Source organism: Erinaceus europaeus, chromosome 7 (assembly GCF_950295315.1).
Source record: "Erinaceus europaeus chromosome 7, mEriEur2.1, whole genome shotgun sequence".
In the NCBI taxonomy this organism is placed as follows: domain Eukaryota; kingdom Metazoa; phylum Chordata; class Mammalia; order Eulipotyphla; family Erinaceidae; genus Erinaceus; species Erinaceus europaeus.
Window position 1 is genome coordinate 75,003,134 of NC_080168.1, and position 24,964 is coordinate 75,028,097.

General features: G+C 38.3%; 1 protein-coding gene across 17 annotated transcripts in view; it reads right to left on the bottom strand.

Annotated features, from left to right (window-relative positions):
• The window catches only part of ENOX1 (ecto-NOX disulfide-thiol exchanger 1), a 772,227-nt gene that overhangs the window by 287,255 nt on the left and 460,008 nt on the right, over window positions 1-24,964 (bottom strand). For 2 of the 17 annotated variants that reach the window (XM_060194777.1, XM_060194784.1), the window contains one exon: window positions 7,846-7,912. The exons of the other annotated variants lie outside the window; for them this stretch is intronic. The gene's annotated coding sequence lies outside the window, so the exon portion shown is untranslated. The remainder of the gene's footprint in view (window positions 1-7,845; window positions 7,913-24,964) is intronic. 17 annotated transcript variants of the gene reach the window in all.

Consider the following 24,964-nt stretch of genomic DNA (forward strand, 5'->3'; position numbering starts at 1 on the left):
GTCTTTTGCTATACTAATCTAGGAGATGAATCTACAAGTTTCTGAGCAGGACTGAATTGCTCTGCAAAACATGGTAACAGGACAGCAAGACACTAAAGCTAAATGCTTTGAGGGGGAAGGAAAACAGAATCTTTTCTAGGGAAAAAGGGACTGCAGGCAAGAGACAAGAGGACAGATGGTTCACTTCAGAGGATGCACTGTAAACCTTCCCCTTATCTCCACCATAGAAATGCCACTGGAGTCAGTACTGCTTCTGAACCTTCAGGCAGAAGTCATTTTAGGGTGGCAGGGTGTTTTAGAGGAGAAAACTTAAAAATAATGAATGGACATGACAGAATAAGACATGATAATGTTTTCAAGAATATGAAATACATAGATGTTTGGCTATTAATCACCATTTCCTGGTTAATGAAAATACTCAGTGAGATCTGGAAGAAGATATTTGGAGTTGACTTTCTGGCAGAGGAATTTAAATTTTATAGTGCTTTTCCTATCAGAGGCTGCAAATTTGGACTATATAGCAAATGGAATTAAACGGGTCTTTCCTGAAACATAAAAATTGTCTTTTGGAAATAGCAGTGGGCAGAGACTGAAACTGGGCAGCAGTTGGGTTGGGCTGGACTTTTTAGCACAGTACATCAACCCATGAATTCTACTTTAATAGCTAACCTGTTACTCATATAAAAATCACTGATGATGTCATTCCTATTTCACATATCTTTTAGTTTGTCTTTTTAAATCAAGATGCCAATGGAAATATATACTTCCCCTTGGTGCTTTCCTAGTACTTAGTACCTTTCTCTATACTAGCATTTGGAGCTTCATATTCTTATTAGTTTATTTCTAGCTCCCTAATAAAATAACAAACTTAGACTGTTTAAGGAAACTACACATACATGTATGCAAATATATTTAAAATCATATATATGTTATACATTTTAAGAGGAAAAACAAAAATGGCAAAGAAGGTAGTAATGATGGAACAGATAATCTCTAGTTCCAGGGTTTAATCATAATGCTGGGAAGTTTGAAAGCTTCATAATGCAAAAGAGAGAATTACTGTTGGAAACAGGACACATATGAATTTAAAGTGTCAAAGAAAGACAATTAAAAACTGCTAGCTCTTCCTAGACATGCTCTTGGTGCACTTAACAAGTTACCCTCCAGGATCTAAAATCTCGCATGTCCATGACAACCATTCTCAGGGTCAGAAACAGGTTACTGTGATGTTCTCCTTTTGTGAGACTCTTCACAGCTGCTCTTTGAAAGAGCCTCATTCTATAAATAACTGCACCTCCAGATCCATTAGGCAGTACATTAGTGTAACAAAGGCATATATGTAGAGTTCTAAAGAAGAAAGATCATTGGAAGAAAGGAAAAATTTCAATTTGGCATGCACCACAGAGGATAAAAAGCAGAGCTGGCCATTTTTCAAATACAAAATGCCATTATGGGGCTGTGATTACATCCTCCCCCTCTCCCACTCTATCTTGCAGCCAATTTTAAGCTACAAACCATCTTTCTTCCTTCTTAGGGAGGAAATGGTTACTGAAAGGATCATAAGGCTTTCCCCACGCCTAGTCTATCTTCAAAGAAATCAATGTTGAGAGCGAATTAAGACTATCTTTTTGGAATCATGCAATCAAACACAACAACCAAATATTTTCCAAAGAGTAAACAAGTTAATAGATAAAGTCAATTATCTTTGACACAAAAGAAAAATGCTTTATTTTTTATTGGATAAGACAGGGAGAAACTGATAGAGGAGGAGGGAGAGAGGGAGATAGAAAGTTAGACACCTGCAGACCTACTTCACTGCAAGTAGAGAGCCAGGGTTCAAATCTGGATCCTTATATGGATCCTTAGTATTATCAACACTTAACTGGGTATACCATAGCCCAGACCCAGAAAAACACTATTTGTTCTTAAATATGTAAGTATAGAGAAATGACAGAGGCAAAATTATTTTGATTTTTTTGTAACCTTTGCTTTAAAATTACACTGTTTCTAAATTGAACAAAAGTAATAAAAAAATAGCTTGAGACCTTAGAGATAAAGTATTTCTCTTTTCATTGACTATAGAAAAAAAAAAAAAGGCTGAATGCTAAGGTAATCCACATGTTCAAAGTCTTGGTACAGATGAGTTCTAAAATACTGGATTTTTTATGCTTACAATGCTTCAGATTTTCTGATAAAAACAATATTAAACTAGAAGGTGGTTTATGAAATATGTAATATCTCAACTCATTCTCTTAGTCATGGATAGCTATCAACCACACATATAATATGATTTTTTCTACCTTATAAAATATGTCTATCATAACAAAAGTTATCACAGCTGACTCTGCTAGTGAGTGAACTATTAAAGAAGGCAATCTAATCTAAGCTTATGTTTATAAGCTTGAATCCATTAAAACTACAAGAGTCTCATTTTGAGCAAATCTTTTTCTAAGTCCATGGGATTCAGTACAAACACATTCAGCTTCATACAGCACCAGTGGTTCTAACTCAAGAGTTTATTGGTTCAAGCTTAGCCCAGATACAGAAGTCCCTCAAAATGTTTCTGGCAGGCAACTTTTCAATATAGTCTTAAAAGATCACTGATTCTCCTGTCAGCTGATCCATATCTGGAAAACAAGAGAACTGAATTCTGTCCTTGAATCCTATTCTGCTATTCTGGGTAGAGGGGAAGTAACTTCCATACCCAGAATAATGATATGGAGGGACAACCACATAAGTCATAGACAATAAATGGGAAGTAGGGGTGTATCTGATCATTCTTGTTTCCCTTTAATTGACAAGTTTTTCAGTATTTGCATTTCTCTTCACATTTCCATTTTAAAAGTCCAAAGGAAGTGATAAAGTGAACAGAATACTGGGCCTACATAAAACTGAAACCTGAAATTGCAAAGCCATGGACTACAAAGACAGACTAACAGAGAAACTAGAGGAAGGGCTCTTTCTGAGAAAATGGGTAACACCTTTCTAAACAAAAATTTCAGTTGGATTACAGCCGTTAAAGGCATAGACATCAAGAGAGGTGAAATTTATCATTACTGAACATGGTCACATAATAAGAACAATATTTTTTTTCTGCAAGCACAAAGGAGGAAGGTATAACGGGTGCATGCTGGTCTTTTCAGCAATGTGTATACACAGAAGGCAATTTCTGTGAACATTATCTTCTGTGTAAGGGAAAGCAGATAATATATAACTCCAGAGTTGATGCTGTTTTCTACTCAGCTTTTACACCTTGACCCAACAATGGAAAACATTAAGTTACAAAGTGGAACATTTTAATTGTACTGGGTGAATAATTAACCCTTAAATGACTGTTTCTTCTTCTAGCGTTTGCCATTAAATGACTGTAAACACTGGTAAATGAATTATCTGCTTTCCAAAAGGCTATGACTAGAGCTGCTTAATCTATGGAAATCCACCTGCAATAAAACCCAGATCAGACTGTGACCAGCTTGAGCCAGTTGCTCATCCTATTTAACATTCTTCATGGTGGGGGTCACACAGAACATCTTAGTTACTCTTTAAACTAATGTGCTCTTAATGATGCCATTGCCACACAATGAATAAAGCATTAGCCCTGCAGTCAAGATCACCCCAGGATTAACAGACTTAGTAGGACACCACCACCTCCGATTTCTTGCCTTGGCCCACAAACCTTAAATTTCTCTTTCTCTAATTAACCACCCACAGCTCTTGTTCATGCTCTAAAACCAGTGAGAAGACCAGTGAGGGCCTGGGACTCTTCTTACTCTATAGGGGGGTCACAGATGGTAAAGTTACATGAAATGAAACCTGTGGGGCGGGGGGGGGGGCTTTTTGGAGGAAGGGTATTAAGGTATAGGAGCCTGAAGCCAATGTACCCAGCTGGAAAGTTCTAGGCTTGGTCACACACAGTGATTTCTGCCAGGATTCCATAACTTGGAAGTCCTTCATACAGCATGCCCCCTCACAGGGAATGGTGAGTGGGGCATTTGTGGGTGGAAAGGCTGCAATTTGGTGGTGATGTTGGAAGTCACTGAAGCACCTTGCTGTAGCAATAGTTCCTCTTCTCTCCATCTTCTTCCTAGTCACAAGCAGCCTCCCTGCCATCAGCAGTAATGTGCTGCTCAAGTTTGCCATGCAGAGACCTTCCTGTACAAAAAGATAGTATCTGGAGGGCAAAGTATCTCAAATGCAATCTCTTTCTCTACTCCAATCTTCCAGATCAAGGACCTGTCTGCTTCTGGGTATATGATATGACTATACTATCAAGTACTAAAGGTCTGGAGATCTGTTATAGTGTTGGAGAGCTTAAAATGTTATATGCTCACATGCAGTAGAACTAGCATTGTCAAAGCCAAATTTACTTTATCAAATACTTATACTTTTTTTTGCACTATGTGACATTCCCTAATTATCAAAAATCAATATCATATAAGACATTATAGCTGAAAGCCATTTATAAGTGTGCTTTCTCAGTTGGCAGAACTTTCTGAGTCTGTAAGAGAAGGCAGTGCTCACTACAGTTAAAGGAGTAACTTTGGAGGCAAAACATTACAAGATCAGAATTATAAAAAGTTCTCAGTACCATTCATATATATACAACTAAATTCATATTTAAATCCATTTTGCACATTTCATGGGATGTGGAATGAGGCTCCCAGATTAAAACTGTCTCTGTTTGGAACCTCTGAAGGTTGTTATTGATTGGGCTTTGAGGTACTGACTCTCTGCCTACTAAGTATTAGACAGATAAAGCTATATTCTCCCTCAAATTTGCCTGACTCAGTTCAGGACCAAATGCCCATTCAAATATTATTTAATCACAGAGGGAAAGAGAAATGTGGTACAGCAAATAAAAACTGACTCAAAAGAACACAGACAGAGAAATCTAGGATAAATGGTGACTCCCATCCAAAGGATGAATTCACTTAATAGTTCTTTATTAAGTGTTCAGGTCAGTGAGTCTTCAACCAGGGTGGTGAATAAGACACAAATCTTTTCTTCAAGGAGTCTGCAATACAGTGAGGAAAACTAGCACACTAAAAGGTACTACCAGATTTGTGCTTGGTTTAGTGTAGCAAGCAACATACCTTTAAGACTCTATCATGAGAACTAACAACTAGATTCAGGACATAACTACTTATCAATGCATTGCTAGGCTGGCAGAAAGAAAGAAAAGTCCCTAGAAAACCCAAATTCTTAAGAAATAAAAGTAGGTTGACAGCAGGAGTTGCTGCAAGCAGTGAGTAAACATGAGGCCAGAGTTGGTCAGAGGGAAAATCACTGTGCTTATGATCTGGAAACTTTGCTCTGTCTTTGTGTGCTCCTCACCCTAGTCTGCCATCTTCAATGTGTTACTTCAGTTACAAAAGTAGCCAATGAAGAGAATCTGGGCAGATCATCAGGAACTACTGCTAAGAACAGCCTTATCTTATGACCTGTGTGCTTTATTGGAAGTATATTTTTTAAAGACTCAGAATATTAACTGTGCTCAGGGAAAAAAGAGACTGGACACTAATATATAGAATGTCGACCAAGCGCTCTAGCCTAAAGGTTATTTTAGACTTGCCAGGAAGTATCAAATTCACCTTAGTCTTTTTATTTATTTTTTATGAGCAATTTCCATGACCACAGATTCAACCAGCCTTGATGTTAGTTCGCTGGATCCACACATACAGAATCTAATGGTATAGTGGGCCAACTATATGAGCCTTGAGCATCTGCTAGCTTTGTTATTGGTTGAGTATTGAGCCCAATTCTCCAATGATACAAAGCAATAAATTCACTTGTTTCTGAGAACTCAACTCTGCCATCATTAGTCACCTTTAACCCTGAGTTGCTAAAAGGTCTACAGTATAGTAAGTCTGTGTTCTAAGGTGCAACATTGGTATAAGCACAATTGTCATCAAGATGGTCCAGAACTGTTCTCTCCCTGTGTAGACTGTAGGTATAACAAGCTCTGCACAATTATACTGCCTAACAAAATATAATAGTGAGAGATAGGGTGGCATCATGGGATGACTGGTCCAAACCATGAGAACAGGGCAGCTGAGAGGGAAAAACAGGTTACTATTACTTTTCCATACTCATGCCCCTTTGGGTCACAACCTTTCTCCACACTACCTCTCTGGTGCTACACCCATTGTAGTGTCTCTAATAAGAACTGTCTCATTACATGGGCAGGCCTGCAGTTGTTGCTCCTGCCTGCCTGCCACCAAGAATGAGAGTTATAGAAAGTAGAATTTGGAAGTACAAAGAAACTGTGGAAAACTACATACAATACTAGCCAGAAATTCCAGCTTCTAATTCTTGTTCAAAGAGTTTGCTGACAGATCAGGGAGGTAAAAAGCACAAAGGTGAGCATGCCTGTGCAAAGTACATGGAATCAGAGTTTCACTGTGCACTTTTCAGATTCATCATCATTGCCACAATTACATTTTCAGTCCCAGTAAAGATAACTTAAACCTGGAAAGCTGATCCAGGGGCTGCTCTCTGTATTTCCAATAAAACATATGCATAGCTCTGTGGCAGCAGAATTTTCATATCTTAAGAGAGCTCCTGTCACAAGTTCCCTGTGGAGCAGTTTTCTGAGATTTTTTCCACTTTATTCCTTCAATCCTCAACATATATGTGATTTGAGAGGCTAATCCATAATGCTTTCTGGGGGAACTGAAAGAAATAAAATGTCATGGCAGCACCCTTCGATATTTTGATAGTTCTTTATAAATTTTTATCATCTTTATTTATTTGCTGGCTAGAGACAGCCAGAAATTGAGAGAGAAAAGGGTAACAGAGAGGGAGAGAGAGAGAGAGAGAGAGAGAGAGAGAGAGACATCCGCAGCCCTGCATCACCACTTACAAAACTTTCTCCCTATAGGTGGGGACTGGGGGCTTGGACCCAGGTCCTTATGCACTGTGATTTGAACACTCAACCAGGTATGCCACCACCTTGCCCTGTCAAAAGACAGTTCAAGTTTAGAAATTTTTAGGTAGGTTTTCATAAAGGAATTATTTCAGTACCCAAATGGCATTAAGAATGTAACTAAAGGGTCTGGGTGGTGGTGCAACTTATTGAACACACATGTTACAATGCTCAAGGACCTAGGTTTGAGCCCTCAGGCCCCACCTGCAGGGGGAGAGTTTTGTGAGTGGTGAAGCAGTGTTGCAGGTGTCTCTGTCTCTCTCCCTCCTTATCTCTCCCTTTCCTCTTGATTTCTGGCTGTCTCTAATCAATAAGTAAAGGTAATAAAAATTAAGAGAAAAAGAACTTTACTAAAGACAATTTTGTGAATACATCTTCACACCAACTTCAATAACTGGTTTTTCTAGCTGTTTATGAACCAGTATTTTAGTTTGACTCATTGTTGGTATATGAGAACAGAATACTAAATTATATGGCTTGAGCCTAAGTGTGGCAGGGGCTTGGCAGAAACATGACCGGTTTTTTCTGTGAACTCTTGCGGTTCAGTGGATTGAACAGAGGGAAAAACTTGGAACACAGTCTTGACATCTTAATCTGGCAAAGGAAATTCACACAATGTCCAACAGATTCAGGGACCTTTTGAACATGCTATCTATCACTAGATCACATACTTGGGAACCAAAGAGATGAAAAAAAAAAAGACACATTATAGGAGTAGCAATTAATAAAAAAGTGTGAGTTAATATGGAAAGCATGATACAAAAATAGAAATGACAGTCATGACCTCTCAAGAGTAGTACTGAGCTCAAATTGCTTCTGAATTTGCAAATCTTTCCTGAGTTAAATTGTAAAACAAAACAAACAAAAAACCCCAAGTTGGGCAAGGATAGATAGCATAATGGTTATGCAAAGAGACTCACATGCCTGAGGCTCCAAAGTCCCAGGTTCAATCCTCTGCTCCACCATAAACCACAGCTGAACAGTGCTCTGGTAAAACAAACAAACAAGCACCAACACACACACAAAAAAAACCAAGTCTATATGAAGAGAAAAGGTAATGATTTATGAAATACATTAAATGTAACAGTAGTAGTATGTTTATATATAAAACTCAAGAAATGTATTTCTACCATGATGCCATGTGATCACAATTTTATTATACATAGTTACATATTTTATACTATTGCTTCTTTCTTATATTTGCATATTACAAGTATAAGCAGCAAGTTCTGTGGATAAGCAACAATCTATTATTATTTTTTATTAAATTATGGTGGTTTTTCCACTTGGTATCCTTTATTGCAGGATAAGCAAGTGAGGTATTCCCTGGCTCTACCTGGAGGATCAGCCCTGCCTTTAATTGCACAGCAATTCTTGTCCCCTGCAAAAAGGATGCACAACACTTATACTTAGTACTTATTACTTAAATCTAGCAAATGTCAGTGGCTAGGCATTATAACTAGGACAGAGAAGAAGTTAAGTGAGCATGCTACTCTCCAGTTTTCACCCTTTAGCTAAGACAAAACAACTATTAGTAAGACATGTAAAGTCTGATGAGATGAAGAAGTTAATGGTGGTAATAAGATGTTAGCTTAAGATTGCCCCTGTCCATTTACCTACATGTGCTGAAATTGAATCTGAAAACTGCAGCCTATTTAGCTAGAAAATCCTTCTGTTTATATTCATATTTTTTTCTTCCATTTTTTATGTTTTCATCTTCAGAGGAGACATGGGTGCTTTAAAATTCTGATCAGAGTTGGCAGTGGGGAAAGAGCTGGGAAAATAAAGGAGATTCCAGTACTTATAAGACACATTCACAAACCCTATGAATTTTTAATGAAGGAACAATGTCCACAATTAGATTTGAAATGAGGTTTTCTTTGTGGGCACTCTGATGGTAAGTGGAATGTGAGTGGATTTTGCTTTATATTCAATAAACTATATCAAGTGCAAAACCACTACGATTTAACAGAAAATAAAAGCAAATTGTTGATTGTTCATAGTTCTTTTTTTCTTCCCTTAGGTTTGTAGAAGCATGACAGTTTAAAAACAGCATCTCATTTTATACAAATGCCATATACATGCCAAGAAATCAATGGGACAGAAAGTATTTTTCCAATAGTCATGATCCAAACATGTTCCTTTTGAAGAAGTTTCTGATTGACTTGTTTGGGGAGAAAGGTACAGAGTCTTTCTATTTGAAATATAAGTCATCTAAAATGAATATAAAGGATTTGGATAATGAAAAGATAAGAAAACAGAGTGGAGTAGTTGCTGTTGATATTTCATTTGTATTTAGAAGCTAAAATTTAAGTCTTATCATTTTAGGGCTTATGATTTTTTTCATTATCACAAAAGCACATAAAAGCTTCCCAGTACTCTCATGGCCTTCAGACTCTGCCTCTGGCCAAAAGACAGCATCCCTCTCTCTGGAGTTGATATCATAGACCTGTTAACTAGGTCCTCCAAGCATGGTCCTTTCTCAGTAACTCTGGGCTTAGGGTTCCTTCAAGAACCTGTTCTTTTCCCTGATCTGAGGTGTGGAGAGTATTCTGTTTTTTATTTTTAAATTAAATTTTTAGCCTTCAGGTTTATCGCTGGGGCTCTGTGCCTGAACTACAAATCCACTTGTCCTGGAGGCCATTTTTTTTCCATTTTCTTCTTCTTGTTCTTATTATTACTGTTGTTGTTGTTGGATAGGACAGAGAGAAATGAAGAGAGAAGGGGAAGACAGAGAAGGGGAGAGAAAGACACTGGCATTTCACCATTTGTGAAGCAAACACCCTGCGGGTGGAGAACCAGAGGTTGGAACCAGGATCCATACACTCGTCCCTGTGCTTCTCACCATGTGCGCTTAATCTGCTGCTCTACTGCTTGATCCCCTAATTTTCATTGTATTTTAATTTGAAAGAGACCAGAACACTGCTCAATTCTGTCTTATGGTAATGTTAGGGTTTCAACCTGTGACCTCAGATCAACAGGCATGGAAGTCTTTGTGCATATTCATTATGCAGTGTTCCCAGTGACCCTGGGGAACTTTTTTTGCCAAGGGTCATTTGGATATTTACAACATCACTCACAGGCCACATAGAATTTTCAACTTAAAAATTAGTACCTAAGTTTGCTAGCTATGAAGGAAAGCTCCTAGATTTGTAGAATTTTGAGTCCCACCTCAGTTGCCTTGACAGGGCTAGACCAAATGATTTTGTCCTATGGGCTAGACATCCCCCACCTCTGCCCTAGTCCATTTTTGTTGAAATATCACCCTCCTGGGTTTCCTGGAAGATGGTGGATTGAGAAGCTGCTAGTGGCTTGAGCTCTGACCACATCTTCTGGAAACGATAGGATTTTCTGCCATTAGTAGGCCAGTCAATAAGGGGTCCTAGCGGTAACACCAAGGAGGTGACTATAACTTAAGTTGGGTTAAAAAATAGAGTAGAAAAAGAGGGAAAATTTTTTTCTTTTAAATTATTAATCCCAAAGCGCACCTCCTCCCCCTCCCCCCCCCATAACCAATCCCTGGGGACCAGTTCCTAGCAGGCTCCCCTGCTGAGCTTCTTTCTTTACCAAGATTCCTGTCCCACCAGGGAGTATCATTCATTCTAAGTCTATTCCCTTCTGAAACCTCTGGCCTTTTTTCTTTCTAAGTAGCCAACCTCCCCACCCCACCCCGCATAGCTAATTAAATAATTAAAAATAAATAAATAACTCTTTCCTTTCACTGCTCTTTTATTACTGTTCTTTTTCTTATCTTTTTCTTTTCTCTCTCTTTTTTTTCTTTTTCTCATTCTTGTCATCCTTTCTTCCTTAATCCTACAGCTTCGAAAGCCACAGGCCCCATCCCCCACACCACCAAACAGTGTGCTTTCACTGAATTCACTGATACACATTTAGGAATTATTTTGGGGAAGAATTCTGACTCAGAGTGGACTCTCACTCCGAGTATCTCTGCTCATCTACCCTTCCTGGTTTAGCTACCCCTAGAATATACAGTGGATAGTAGATTTGCATAACTGTCTATTTCAGCTATCCTTGTCTAGTCCTGAGGTTTTATTTTTTTTAATTTTTTAATTTTTTTTCCTTTCTTAACAATCAGCTGAATCTGATCACAAGGTTTGAGGTAATCTGGGACAGGGTTTTTTTTTATCCTGCTCTATTTTATTATTAATATTATATAAAGGCATATATCTTCCCCCCCCCTTTAGGTTGATCAGAATTAACTCTTAGGGTATCTTAAATTGCTAGGGTAGTGGGCATCTTATCTATTGTGGGAGGAACTTGTCTCCTTACTCCTACCTCCTCTACAGACTCTCCCTTTCCTCCTCCTCCTAGCTAATTAAAAAAATTAAATTAAATTAAATTAAAATAAAATAAAGTAATAAAAAAACACTTTCCTTTTGCTGCTCTTTAGTTACAGCTCTTTTTCTTATCTTTTCCCTTTTCTCTTTCTTGTTTCTTTTTTCTTCGTTTTCTTTTTTTTTTTTAATCTTGTCATACACTTCTTCCTTCTTCTTTGCCTTTCTGAATTTGTGAATTATTCTGGGGAAGAAATCTTACTCAGAGTGGACTCTCTATGTGTGTATCTCGGCTCTACTTTCCTTTCCCCTCTTGTTACCCCTAGAATACACAGTGGATAGTAGATTTGCATAACTGTCTATTCTTGCTATCCCTTCTTTCTTTTCTCTTTCTTCTTCACTGGGATTTGGTTACTATTTTTTCACGGACTGGAGACATAGTTTGGCTAACTGGTAGTGATTAAACTGCTTCAATACTTGCTTCAGTTGCTATTGTAATTCCTGAGGTTGGTGAGTGCAATTATCATAAAGGTATTTAGTACAGTGTTACTTGTACTCAAGACACAACAACTGAGGAACAACACAGCATAAAAAAAGAAACACATAAATAAAAAAATGGGTTGATCAAAAACAAATAAAACTGCTACTCCAATGAATGAAGACAAGAGCCCAGAAGAATCTACAAATCAGCCAGAAGTAACCATAGATAAGAAAAGTATGCAAGCAATAATAAACTTATTAATCACAGAAATGAAAACAACATTGGAGGAAAGGAATGGCAGTATTAGGGAAACAACAGTTGAGACGCCCAAGGAAAATACTGATTATCTCCAGGCAATTAGAGAACTGAAAGCTGATATAGCTGTAATGAAGAAAGAAGCTGAGGGAAGAGAAAGCAGACTAACAGAAGCAGAAAACAGAATAAGTCAGACAGAGGATGAGTTAGAGAAAACTAAGAAAGAGGTGAAAGAGCTCAAAAAGAGATTGAGAGACACGGAAAACAATAACAGAGACATATGGGATGATCTCAAAAGAAGTAACATTCGTATAATTGGCCTGCCAGAGGAAGAAAGAGAGGAAGGGGAAGCAAACATTCCAGAAGAAATAATAGAAGAAAACTTCTCACACCTGAATAACAGAAAGGACATCAAGATTCAAGAGGCCCAGAGAGTACCAAACAGAATCAACCCAGACCTGAAGACACCAAGACACATCATAGTCACAATGAGAAGAAGTAAGGATAAAGAAAGAATCCTAAAGGCTGCAGGAGAGAAACAAAAAGTCACATACAGGGGAAAACCCATAAGATTATCTGCAGACTTCTCCACTCAAACTCTAAAAGCCAGAAGGGAATGGCAAGATATCTATCGAGCCCTGAATGAAAAAGGGTTTCAACCAAGGATAATATATCCTGCTAGACTTTCATTCAAACTAGATGGAGGGATCAAAACCTTCTTAGACAAACAACAGTTAAAGGAGGCAACCATCACCAAACCGGCCCTGAAAGAGGTTCTAAAAGATCTCTTATAAACAAGAACATCACTATAATACTTGCAATATCAGAGCAAAAAAAAATTTTTTTAACAATGGCACTACAGTACATCAAATCCATAATATCAATAAATGTCAATGGCTTAAACTCACCCATCAAAAGGCACAGAGTGGGAGGATGGATCAGAAAACATAACCCAACCATATGCTGCTTGCAAGAATCCCATCTGTCACAACAAGATAAACACAGACTTAAAGTGAAAGGATGGAAAACTATCATACAGGCTAACGGACCACAAAAAAGGTCAGGAAAAGCTATTCTCATCTCAGACACAATGGATTTTAAATTAAATAAAGTAATAAAAGATAGGCAAGGACATTACATAAAGATTAGAGGATCAATCAGCCAAGAAGACTTAACAATTATTAACATCTATGCACCCAATGAGGGACCATCTAAATACGTCAAGCACTTACTGAAAGAATTTCAAAAATACATCAATAGTAATACAATAATAGAGGGAGACTTCAATACCCCACTCTCACACTTAGACAGATCAACAAAGCAGAGAACCAATAAAGATACAAGAGAATTGAATGAATTAACAGACTAGATCTCTTGGACATTTTCAGAGTCCTTCACCCAAAAAAACTGGAGTACACCTTCTTTTCAAATCCACATAACACATACTCAACAATAGACCACATGTTAGGCCACGAAGACAGCTTCAATAAATTCAAGACCATAAAAATCATCCTATGTATCTTCTCAGACCACAGTGGAATAAAACATTTAACAACAAACAGACAATTATTAAAAGTCACAATATTTGGAAACTAAACAAGACTCTCCTTACGAACCACTGGGTCAGAGAGTCACTCAAACAGGAAATTCAAATGTTCCTGGAAACAAATGAAAATGAAGATACAACCTATCAAAATATTTAGGAAACAGCTAAAGCAGTACTGAGAGGGAAACTTATATCCATACAATCACATATTAAACACCAAGAAAAAGCTCAAATGAATGACCTTAATGCACACCTCATGGACTTAGAGGAAGAGGAACAAAGAAACCCTAAAGCAACCAGAAGGACAGAAATCACTAAAATTAGAGCAGAACTAAACAACATTGAAAATAAAAGAACCATACAAAAGATCAATGAAGCCAAATGTTGGTTCTTTGAAAGATTAAACAAAATTGACAAACCCCTAGCCAGACTCACCAAACAAAAAAGAGAGAAGACTCAAATTAACAGAATTGTAAATGATGGAAGAGATATCACAACTGAAACCACAGAAATCCAGAGAATCCTGCAAAACTTCTATGAAGAACTATATGCCACCAAGCTAGAGAATATGGAAGAAATGGAACAATTCTTAGAAGCATATGACCTTCCAAAACTGAACCAAGAAGAACTACAAAATCTAAATGCACCAATCACAGACAAAGAAATTGAAACCGTTATTAAGAACCTCCCCAACAACAAAAGTCCTGGACCAGATGGCTTCACAAACGAATTCTACAAAACTTTCAGGAAACAGTTAGTACCCATGCCTCTTAAGCTTTTCCATAAGATTGAAGAAACAGGAATACTCCATTCCACCTTCTATGAAGCCAACATCCCCCTGATACCAAAAGCTGATAGGGACACAACAAAAAATGAAAACTACAGACCAATATCTCTGATGAACATAGATGCCAAAATATTAAACAAGATCTTGGCCAACCGGATACAGCAACATATCAAAAAGATTGTTCATCACGACCAAGTGGGATTCATCCCAGGAATGCAAGGCTGGTTCAACATCCATAAGTCAATCAATGTCATTCACCACATCAATAAAAGCAAAGCCAAAAACCACATGATTATCTCAATAGATGCAGAGAAAGCCTTTGACAAAATCCAACACCCATTCATGCTCAAAACTCTACAAAAAATGGGAATAGATAGGAAATTCCTCAAGATAGTGGAGTCTATATATAGCAAACCTACAGCCAACATGATACTCAATGGACAGAAGCTGGAAGCATTCCCCCTCAGATCGGGGACTAGACAGGGCTGTCCACTGTCACCGCTACTCTTCAACATAGTATTGGAAGTTCTTGCCATAGCAATCAGGCAAGAGAAAGAAATCAAAGGAATACAGATTGGAAGGGAAGAAGTCAAGCTCTCACTATTGGCAGATGAGATGATAGTATATATAGAAAGACCTAAAGAATCCAGCAGTATATTACTGTAAGTTATTAGGCAATATAGCAAGGTATCAGGCTACAAAATCAATGTACAAAAATCAGTGGCATTTCTTTATGCAAACACTAAATATGAAGAAGAAGACATCCAGAAATCACTCCCATTTACTGTTTCAGCAAAATCAATCAAATACCTAGGAATAAAGTTGACCAAAGAAGTGAAAGACTTGTATACTGAAAATTATGAGTCGCTACTCAAGGAAATAGAAACTGATACCAAGAAATGGAAAGATATCCCATGCTCATGGATTGGAAGAATAAATATCATCAAAATGAATATTCTGCCCAGAGCCATATACAAGTTTAATGCAATACCCATCAAAGTTCCACCAAGCTTCTTAAAGAGAATAGAACAAACACTACAATCATTTATCTGGAACCTGAAAACACCTGGAATTGCCAAAACCATCTTGAAGAATAGAAACAGAAATGGAGGCATCACACTCCCAGACCTTAAACTATATTATAAAGCCATCATCATCAAAACAGCATGGTACTGGAACAAAAATAGGCACACAGACCAGTGCAACACATTTGAAAGCCCAGAAATAAATCCCCATACCTATGGACATCTAATCATTGATAAGGGGGCCCAAAGGATTAAATGGAAGAAGGACGCTCTCTTCAATAAATGGTGCTGGGAAAACTGGGTTGTAACATGCAGAAGAATGAAACTGAACCACTTTCTCTCACCAGAAACAAAAATCAGCTCCAAATGGATCAAAGACCTATATGTCAGACCAGAAACTATCAAATACTTAGATGAAAACATTGGTAAAACAGTTTCCCACATACACCTCAAGGACATCTTTGATGAATCAAATGCAATTGCAAGGAATACTAAAGCAGAAACAAACCAATGGGACTACATCAAATTGAAAAGCTTCTGCACATCCAAAGAAACTATTAAACAAACAAAGAGACCCCTCACAGAATGGGAGAATATCTTCATATGCCATACATCAGACAAGAAACTAATCACCGAAATATATAAAGAGCTCAGCAAACTTAGCACCAAAAAAGCAAATGATGCCATCCAAAAATGGGCAGAGGATATGAACAAAACATTCACTACAGAGGAGATCCAAAAGGCTAACAAACATATGAAAAACTGCTCTAGGTCACTGATTGTCAGAGAAACGCAAATGAAGACAACACTAAGATACCACCTCACTCCTTTAAGAATGGCATACATCAAAAAGGACAGCAGCAACAAATGCTGCAGAGGATGTGGGTACAGAGGAACCCTTTTACATTGCTGGTGGGAATGTAAATTGGTACAGCCTCTGTGGAGAGCAGTCTGGATAACATGGACCTTCCATATGATCCAGTAATTCCTCTCCTGGGGTTATACCCCAAGGACTCCATAACACCCAACCAAAAAGAGGTGTGTACTCCTATGTGGATAGCAGCAAAATTCACAATAGCTAAACCTGGAAGCAACCCAGGTACCCAACAACAGATGAGTGGCTGAGAAAGCTGTGGTATATATACACAGTGGAATACTATGCAGCTATCAAGAACAATGAACCTACCTTCTCTGACCCATCTTGGACAGAGCTAGAAGGAATTATGTTAAGTGAGCTAGGTCAGAAAGATAAAGATGAGTATGGGATGATCCCACTCATCAATAGAAGTTGAGTAAGAAGATCTGAAAGGGAAACTAAAAGCAGGACCTGACCAAATTACCGCAGGAACCTCACATCTCCAATACAGTGCCTCTACCTCCCCCAGTCCTGGAACCCTTGGATAGGGCCCATTTTCCCGTATGCCTCTCCCAATCTATATCAAATAATATTGCATCTGCAGATCACAACCTAACCAACACAACGATTGCTACCTCAACATGCTTCACTTCAGACTGTGTCCAGAGACTTCACGTGTGGAATGACAACCCTTCAGCTTCATTACTCGGGTGAGACCTTTCCTTTCATAGTATACTCTAATTCCATCTCAGGTGGTTCACTTTCTAACAAAGTCCCAAAACCTATATATACACCAGTTTCTGTGAGAGAGAGCATATGTTCACACGTATCCATAAACTACTGCAAAATATATACCTGAAAGTAGAAGTACACTAGAGTATGCAGTGAGTATCCCCCTAACACTTCCTCTGCACTATTCCAACCTCTGGGTCCATGATTGCTCAACAATTTGTTTGGCTTTGTATGTTAACTCTCTTTTCAGTCACCAGGTTCCAGATGTCATCTGGATGCTGGCCTGGCTTCCCTGGACTGAAGACCCCACCTATGTGTCCTGGAGTTCTGCTTCCCCAGAGACCCACCATACTAGGGAAAGAGAGAGGCAGACTGGGAGTATGGACTGACCAGTCAATGCCCATGGTCAGCGGGGAAGCAATTACAGAAGCCAGACCTTCCACCTCTACAACCCACAATGACCCTGGGTCCATGCTCCCAGAGGGATAGAGAGTGGGAAAGCCATCAGGGGAGGGGGTGGGATATGGAGATTGGGCGGTAGTAATTGTATGGAGTTGTACCCCTCCTACCCTATGGTTTTGTTAATTAATCCTTTCTTAAATAAAAAAATATATATATCACCCTCCTTAGAGAGGCCATCCTTGACCTCTACCCAAAGTAGCAACTTGAGTAAACTCCTGCCCTTCAGCCAGTCTTATTATTCTCCATAGAATTTCTCAGTATCTAAGGTTTTGTATTTAAAATTTTTTTATTTTATATATAAATATATAAATATATATATAAATATATAAATATATATAAATTTGTATATATAAAATATTTTATTTTATTTATATTTAAATTTCTTTATTGGGGGATTAATGTTTTATACTCGACAGTAAGTTCAATAGTTTGTACATGCATAACATTTCCCAGTTTTCCACATAACAATACAACCTCCTCTAGGTCCTCTGCCATCATATTACAGTGTATTTTTAAAGTAATTTTAAGATTTGTCACATATAACAGAGACAGGGTTTCACATAATATGGAAAGAAGCCAAAGCACTGTTATGCAAAGGACGGAGCCAGTAACATCAGACATGCAAGTACAGAGCTCTGCCAGTCACTGCACTGGCTGCTATCTGAAGTTACATCACCTATTTCTTCAATAAGTTGGTCTTCCATAAGGGAAAGCTGACCTATAAAAGAATTTTTTTTAATGTTTTCACTGCTAAACCACCATTAGCAAAGATAGTATCTGGTATACAGCAGGCCTGCATCCTGCCTTTCTGGTTTAACTAAGGGTGTGTTAGTCTCTGTGTATATATCCTAATACACCAGGGGCCAGGCAGTGGTACACCTGGTTGAGTGTACAAGTTGCAAGGACCTGGGTTCAAGCCCTTGATCTCTACCTGCTGGGGGTGCACAAGCAGTAAAGCAGTGCTGTAGGTGTCACTCCCTCTTTATCTCTCCCTCTTTGTCTCTCCCTCCCCTCTCATTTCTTCTGTCCTATCAAATTAAAAATAAATAAAAATACCTTAAAAGCAACAAACACGTTATACTAAACATTTTCCTCGTCTTTCACATTTCTGATGCTTTGACACTAGGACTTGGCTGGCTGACATTGGAGGAGCTGCCCCTTCTAAAGCTAGCCAATTTCTAGAGTCTTCAGATCACCTAGGATCATAGTCTTGATATGCAAAACAACCCGCCCACTTGAGAGTTCATACCTTCAAACATCTCCCCTATTGGCTCACATGACAATCCACGATCTCCTGTCCTTAAATAACCCCATAATCAGATACCAGAAACTAGAGACTGTCCTTATAACTTGGGTCTCTGAGCTTGTCCAAACTTGCCAATATTTATCTTGGTACCCTGTTTTACTAGCTCTTTCCCTCAGGAACCACACTAAGGTCAATTGCCCACATTTCTCTTTTGCTCCCTCTACATCCTAGCTGAGTATATGGTGTCTTGCCATGGGTCCTCAGGATGAACTCTTCTTAGAAACCCTGGAAAATGAACTTCCTTTCCTTTTTTGCCACCCAGGTTATCACTGAGACTTAGATCCTGTGTAGTTCTACTGTTCCCGGCAGCCCTATGTTTTTCCTTTTTGAGAGAGGGTGAGAGACAAAGAGATAAAAAGGGGGAGAGAGAGATTAAGGGGAGATACCTGCAGCATTGCTCCATAGCTCATGAAGCTCCCCCTCTGCAGATGGGAAATTAGTGCTTGAACCCAGTTCCTTGTACATGGTAAAACTTACTCACTCCACTGGTTAAGCTACCACCAATCCCCAATCTATCTTTTACAGTGGCAATCTTTTGTTGATCTCTTGGATTCACCACACTTAAATTTTAATGAAAAAAATCTACATTTTAAAAACATGCAAATGAATTTTTTTATGATTTAAAATAATCAAATTTACTGTACCTTCGAGGAAAGTAACATATAATCATGACTAGCAGTTATGGTTTCCCTGAACACATAAAAATAAAACAATGATATTTTAAAGGTTTGTGTGTATGTTAGACCTTATCTTGTCTCCAAAATTAATTTAGGTGTTATTTTTGTGGTTATAATAGCAGACTTCTACTTTAATCCTCATGCTTCAGCACCAGTAACTCAAGGAAGCAGCCCTGCCTTGTTCTTTTTGCCAGATACAAATGATTAATGCTAGATACCAAAGACCAGTAAATTGGCAATAAAACACATACAAGTTTATTCTCTTTAGATATAAGGAAATAATAAACCCAACCCATAACTTTCAAAAATACAGCAGGCCGTAAAAGTAATGAGGACACATTTCCATGACTGGAAGCACTCAGTGAGTCTTTCCAACACATTCAAACACAGTTGTTTGCTTTTCATTCCTAGGAAATCTAGCTTGTGCTGTTCCATGGCCCATTTGTCAGATGCCTGGTAGTTCTCTGCTGGAACACAGCTCGGGGAGAGCCAAGCCTGGGCCTGATGGGCAGAGCAGCTGCAGAAATCAACCCCAGCAAGGTGTCTTTTGAGTCACCTTTGAAATGCTCTGGGGAATGTGGGGCAAGGCTAGAGTTTCTTGCACCTCCTAAGGAGAAAAGTCTGAGGATAAAGTGTTTGGCACTGATGTGGGCCAGGAAGACATAAAGATTTCCTTAGGAATGGCAGAGGGAGTTTCTAGGATGACTTGAGGGAGCCTCAAGCCTGTCAGGTGCTATCTTTGGCAGGAGAGCCCTCCCTGGGATTTGGAGCTCTTAGAAAGTTGGCTCTCCAAAGAAGCAATGACTGTGGGCCTCCATTCTATGCAGCTGTTTCTATGCAGTTAGGTGGCGCCTTCCCTAATCTTTTCTGGCCATCCTCACCTTGCTGACAGCCATAGTGTCTAATGGAAACACTGGACCCTGCTTGAAGGTACTAGTGACAACAACTGAATAATTTTAAAAAATCCACAAAGGTCCTAAAAACATATTTTTTGAATAAATGCAAGGACTAATAGGTGAAATGAAAGGAGAGAGCAGCATAATCTGGTCCGACAGTATGCCTTTATAACTGCTGGAGTTGCCATGTGAGCTGGTTCTCACTTCTTTCCTCTGGGCCTCCTAGAAGTAAGGCCCAACTCCGAGACCTAAGGAGACCAATTCCTTCTGACTCCTTGCTCTATTCCACTCCAGACTTCCTTGAAGGGCGTATTTCAGGGAGTTTAATGCAAGATGTAAAACCATTCTTTCAATATTTAGTAGTCATGTTTACTTTGAGTCATGTGAAAATAATGCTTTTATAGAATTAAAGAATGGTCAAATATTGGCAGTTTCATATAGCTCAACCTCAAAAGTGTCTGGAAAAGTGTCTTAGAAAACAAAACCATGTGATTCCACTAATACTACTGCATAAGATTTTACATTTAAGTGGAGTTACTCAGATTATATTGGTCTCTGTATCTATATAATGACAATGGTGGTTTTATTCTTTAAAATATTGCTTTACATAAAATGTCAAGGGATTTAAAGTTATGCTTCCATGTAAGATGTTTTCCTACAATAAAGGCTAATTTATCAAGCAGGAAACTAAGGGGAATTTCTTTCTAAAAGGTAGACTGAAAAGATTAGGAAAGTCTTAACAATATAAACATGCATTTACTTGCCAACTCAAGAAACACTAAAACTCGGGCTTTACTGCTCTAAGCATAAAAAAGGATCATCTTAGTAGAAGGAAAATAAAGTGCTTTTTTATAGTATATAAAACATCTCAGAAATCATTAGCCAAGAAACAAAAAATATACACAAACTATTTAAAGAGTTTTAAGAACGTCATAGAAAGAATATTTATAATGGTTTAATTAAAGTGGTAAGAATGGAAGGAGTATGCTCATAACTTTTGAGGACATTGAAGAATTAACTATATAATAACCTTAATATTGACCAGCTACAAAAAAGTCAACAACAACAAAAAGATGACAAAACTCTTAGAAGAAAGTTTATATACAAACCTGGAGGCCATAATAGTAAGGATAGATAATATTAACTTGAATTGGATCCACACCATTGATTCATTAAAAGCATTTTTAAAAGTTAAGAGAAAATACAATTATGATTTATAGCATAGAGATAATAGTTCTAGTATAAAATAAATTCTGAAAAATAAAAACAATACATAACTATTTAGTCTCAGTCCTACTCAAAGGAAAGAGAATGTTTCTGTAGAAGTCATTGTCTTCATAACAACCTTTTCTGATGAAATCAATAAAAACAATGGTACAAAAATAAAGAAAAACACCCAAACCTGGGAAGAAATCTTAGAAGAATGTTAGAGAAGACTACACCTGGAAAAAATTACCAAAGATAGATAAACAGAGTATACAGTTAATTGTAATGAGTATATATTTTTTTATTTATTTTCCCTTTTGTTGCTCTTGTTTAACATTGTTGTGGTTATTATTGTTGTTGTTATTGATGCCATTGTTGTTGGATAGGACAGAGAGAAATTGAGAGAAAAGGGGAAGACAGAGAAGGGGAGAAAAAGATAGACACCTGCAGACCTGCTTCACTGCCTGTGATGTGACTCCCCTGCAGGTGAGGAGCAGGGGGCTTGAACCTGGATCCTAAAGCCGTTCCTTGCGCTTTGCGCTATGTGCACTTAACCCGCTGCACTACCGCCCGACTCCCTGTAATGAGTATATTTTAAATATCAAAAGAGGAAGAATAAGAAAAAATGTTTTAGGAAAACTATTTACAATAATCTATGAAGATGACAGAATTGGTCAACTCCCACTTTGGGAGTCTCCTCTGCAATGAAAATAGCTCAGAAATTGATTAAGGTATAATCAACAGTGCACATAATAGATTTCAGTCCAGAGAGGCAGAAGGAATAGAAATAGGGGAGTCCTTAGAACCAGCAGCAGAAACTCACAGAACAAGGAAGCTAAAATCCAACAGTAGAACCAAGATTATAAAATGACTAGGTTAAATGCTATTCATTACTCTCTCTTACAAACCTGAATCTGTAGCAAGTATATCAGGATTAGGTCATTAGAACATGAGGATTTACCGCAACAGTGGAAATCGCCTATAATAATCACTGGAATTCCAAAGAGCTGATGTCTGATTTGGAAAGCTCTGTGACTTGAGAGGAAAAAAAAAAAAAGATAAAGATGAGAGCAATGTTCACATTTTAGAAGGAAAAATATTGAAGCTGGACTTGATTCATTATAAACAAGAAACTAAAGAATAGAATTAGGACTAAAGGAAAGAGGATATAGTAAACTGATGTCAGTTTATAGGAAGATCAATGAACTCTGACACTGGAAGTGACTTTAGATTTTCCTGAAGGATGAATGAAGGTGAAAGTTGGGGGTGCAGTACTAAAAAGGAGTGAAATGGTTGTTCAGGCAATGACAATATTATGAGCAAATACTCTTAGATGAAAAGCATATGGCATGGTATATAAAGAGGATATTTTTGTTTGGCAGATTCTTAGGAGGAAAATAATAAAATGATGGGGGGTAGTGATTCAAAAGTATAGACAAGGACATTCGAAGGAACTTGATTTCCAAAGACAGTGGGGATCTGATAGAGATTTAAAAATGGGAAATAAAAGGATTACATACTTTATTTAGATTATTCATTCTTTTAGGAAAGTTGAGGGTAGATGAGGGAGGGTCACCCTATTCCAGAGTAATTATGTGGCAAAGGTCATGGAGATGGACAAAGAGAATGAGATAAGACTTGGTGAACAACTGAAAACAGAGGTGATAGTATAAGAAGGTGACATTCAATAATTATTTACTGGTTTCTAGTTTCATATTCTGGTGGATGAAAATGGAGAATTTCCAAGGCACAAGAATAGTTAAAATTTTAACTTGGTTCACGATACTGAAAATGTGGGCTTTCCGGTTTTGTTTTGTTTTGTTTTTCATCAGGATTACCACTGGGGCTCAGTGCCTACAAGCATCCCCTGCTCCTGGTTGTTGGTATGCATGAGACCCCTTCTGTTTCATTTGGTTTAAATCCCCCCTGCTTAACACTATTCTATTTACATAACCACTTCATTCTATTTATATAACCGCTGTTAACAAGCACCTCCCTCCAGGGCATTGGTTCAATCCCCACTGTTTCATGATATGTTTTTGCTCCACCCCCCCTCCTTGTCACACTCTGATTGTCACCAGTCACTTTTCTCTCCACCCTCTCTATGTCACACCCTGTTTCCACCCTACTTGTCAAGTATATATAAAGACAGCATTGTGAGTTTTAGAGTACTTTACCTTTAGTTTAGCTCAGCTCGGCTTAGATTGTGCTGCGTCCTGCATGAATAAAGAGATACTGCCTACAGCTCAACTATGAGTCCCTGGTCGTCTGTTACCTGCCCGTGAAGCCAGCCCGGCGAAAACAACATAACCCATCGAAAACGACATATGGCGCCTGAACAGGGACTGAAATAAGCCCTGAAACATGGACCGGCATCAACGTGGGACCCTACCCACCCATCGTCCAGATAAGTAAACTTGGCTACCCATCCACCATGGGTTGTCTTTCTACTTATGAAGAGGTTTGCCAAAGCCTCTATTGTTTCATCATGAGACAGTTAGTCTGTCTCTGGAACATTTTACTCTGGGCCACATTTCGGTTCCCTGACCGGGAACTTCGGTTTCTTATTACCGGGATCATAGAGCTTGGGAGATGCACGGAGATTTCTCCTTGGACTTTCTGGATTCCCTCTCCCATGTTTCCTGAGGAAAAGGACTACATTTTGCTCCGGGCCACAGTTTGGTTCTTTATGACCGTGATCGTAGACCTTGGGATATGCATGGGGATTTCCCCTGGAACTTTCTGGACTTCTTCTCGAATGTTTCCCATGGAGAAGGACTACTCTAATTTGAAGAACATTCTCGAGTACCCTGGCAGTTCCCAAGTATGGAGACATGTGGTTAGTTCTACTCTCCTGATTGGATTCTTTCTTCAATGGGAAGACGCTTTTAAAAATGGGTGCCTGAAGCAATCCAGCAGGAACAGTCAGAAACACCCTAAATGGAATTTCGAGGACCTTTTTGGACTAGGTCGCCCTCCGGGGATTCTTAATCCTACATGGTGAGATCTTGATAATCTGGTTCAAGTTGCGTTTCATAAGAGAATGATTTGAATGACTGAATTTTTGTTTGACATTGACTTAAAAAAAAAAATGCTGGACGCAGCCATGATTTCTAGAGACATCCAGAAACAATCCAAAAAATTGTTTTTTCCTCCTTTGATTTCTCTTTTACGTCTTGACATGAATCTGAAACGTTTAATCCTGAAAACTGTATGAGTTATGGGTGGGGCAGATAGTGCAATGATTATGTTAATTATTCTCATGCCTAAGGCTTTTAACCGTGGTTCTTCTGTTTACTTTTCCACATTTTATTGAGTTTAAACTGTTTTAACAACCTTGAAATGATACTAAAAAGGACTTCCAATTATAATGGAGTTATCAATTATAGTAAACTTCTAATCTGCTACAAGTTTTGTTTGACAAGTAAGTGAATTTCAGCTGTCAAGTCTTCACATGAAAAAGCATCTACTCAAATGGAATTCCCGGAAATCCATTTGGACCCCTGTTCTCTGAC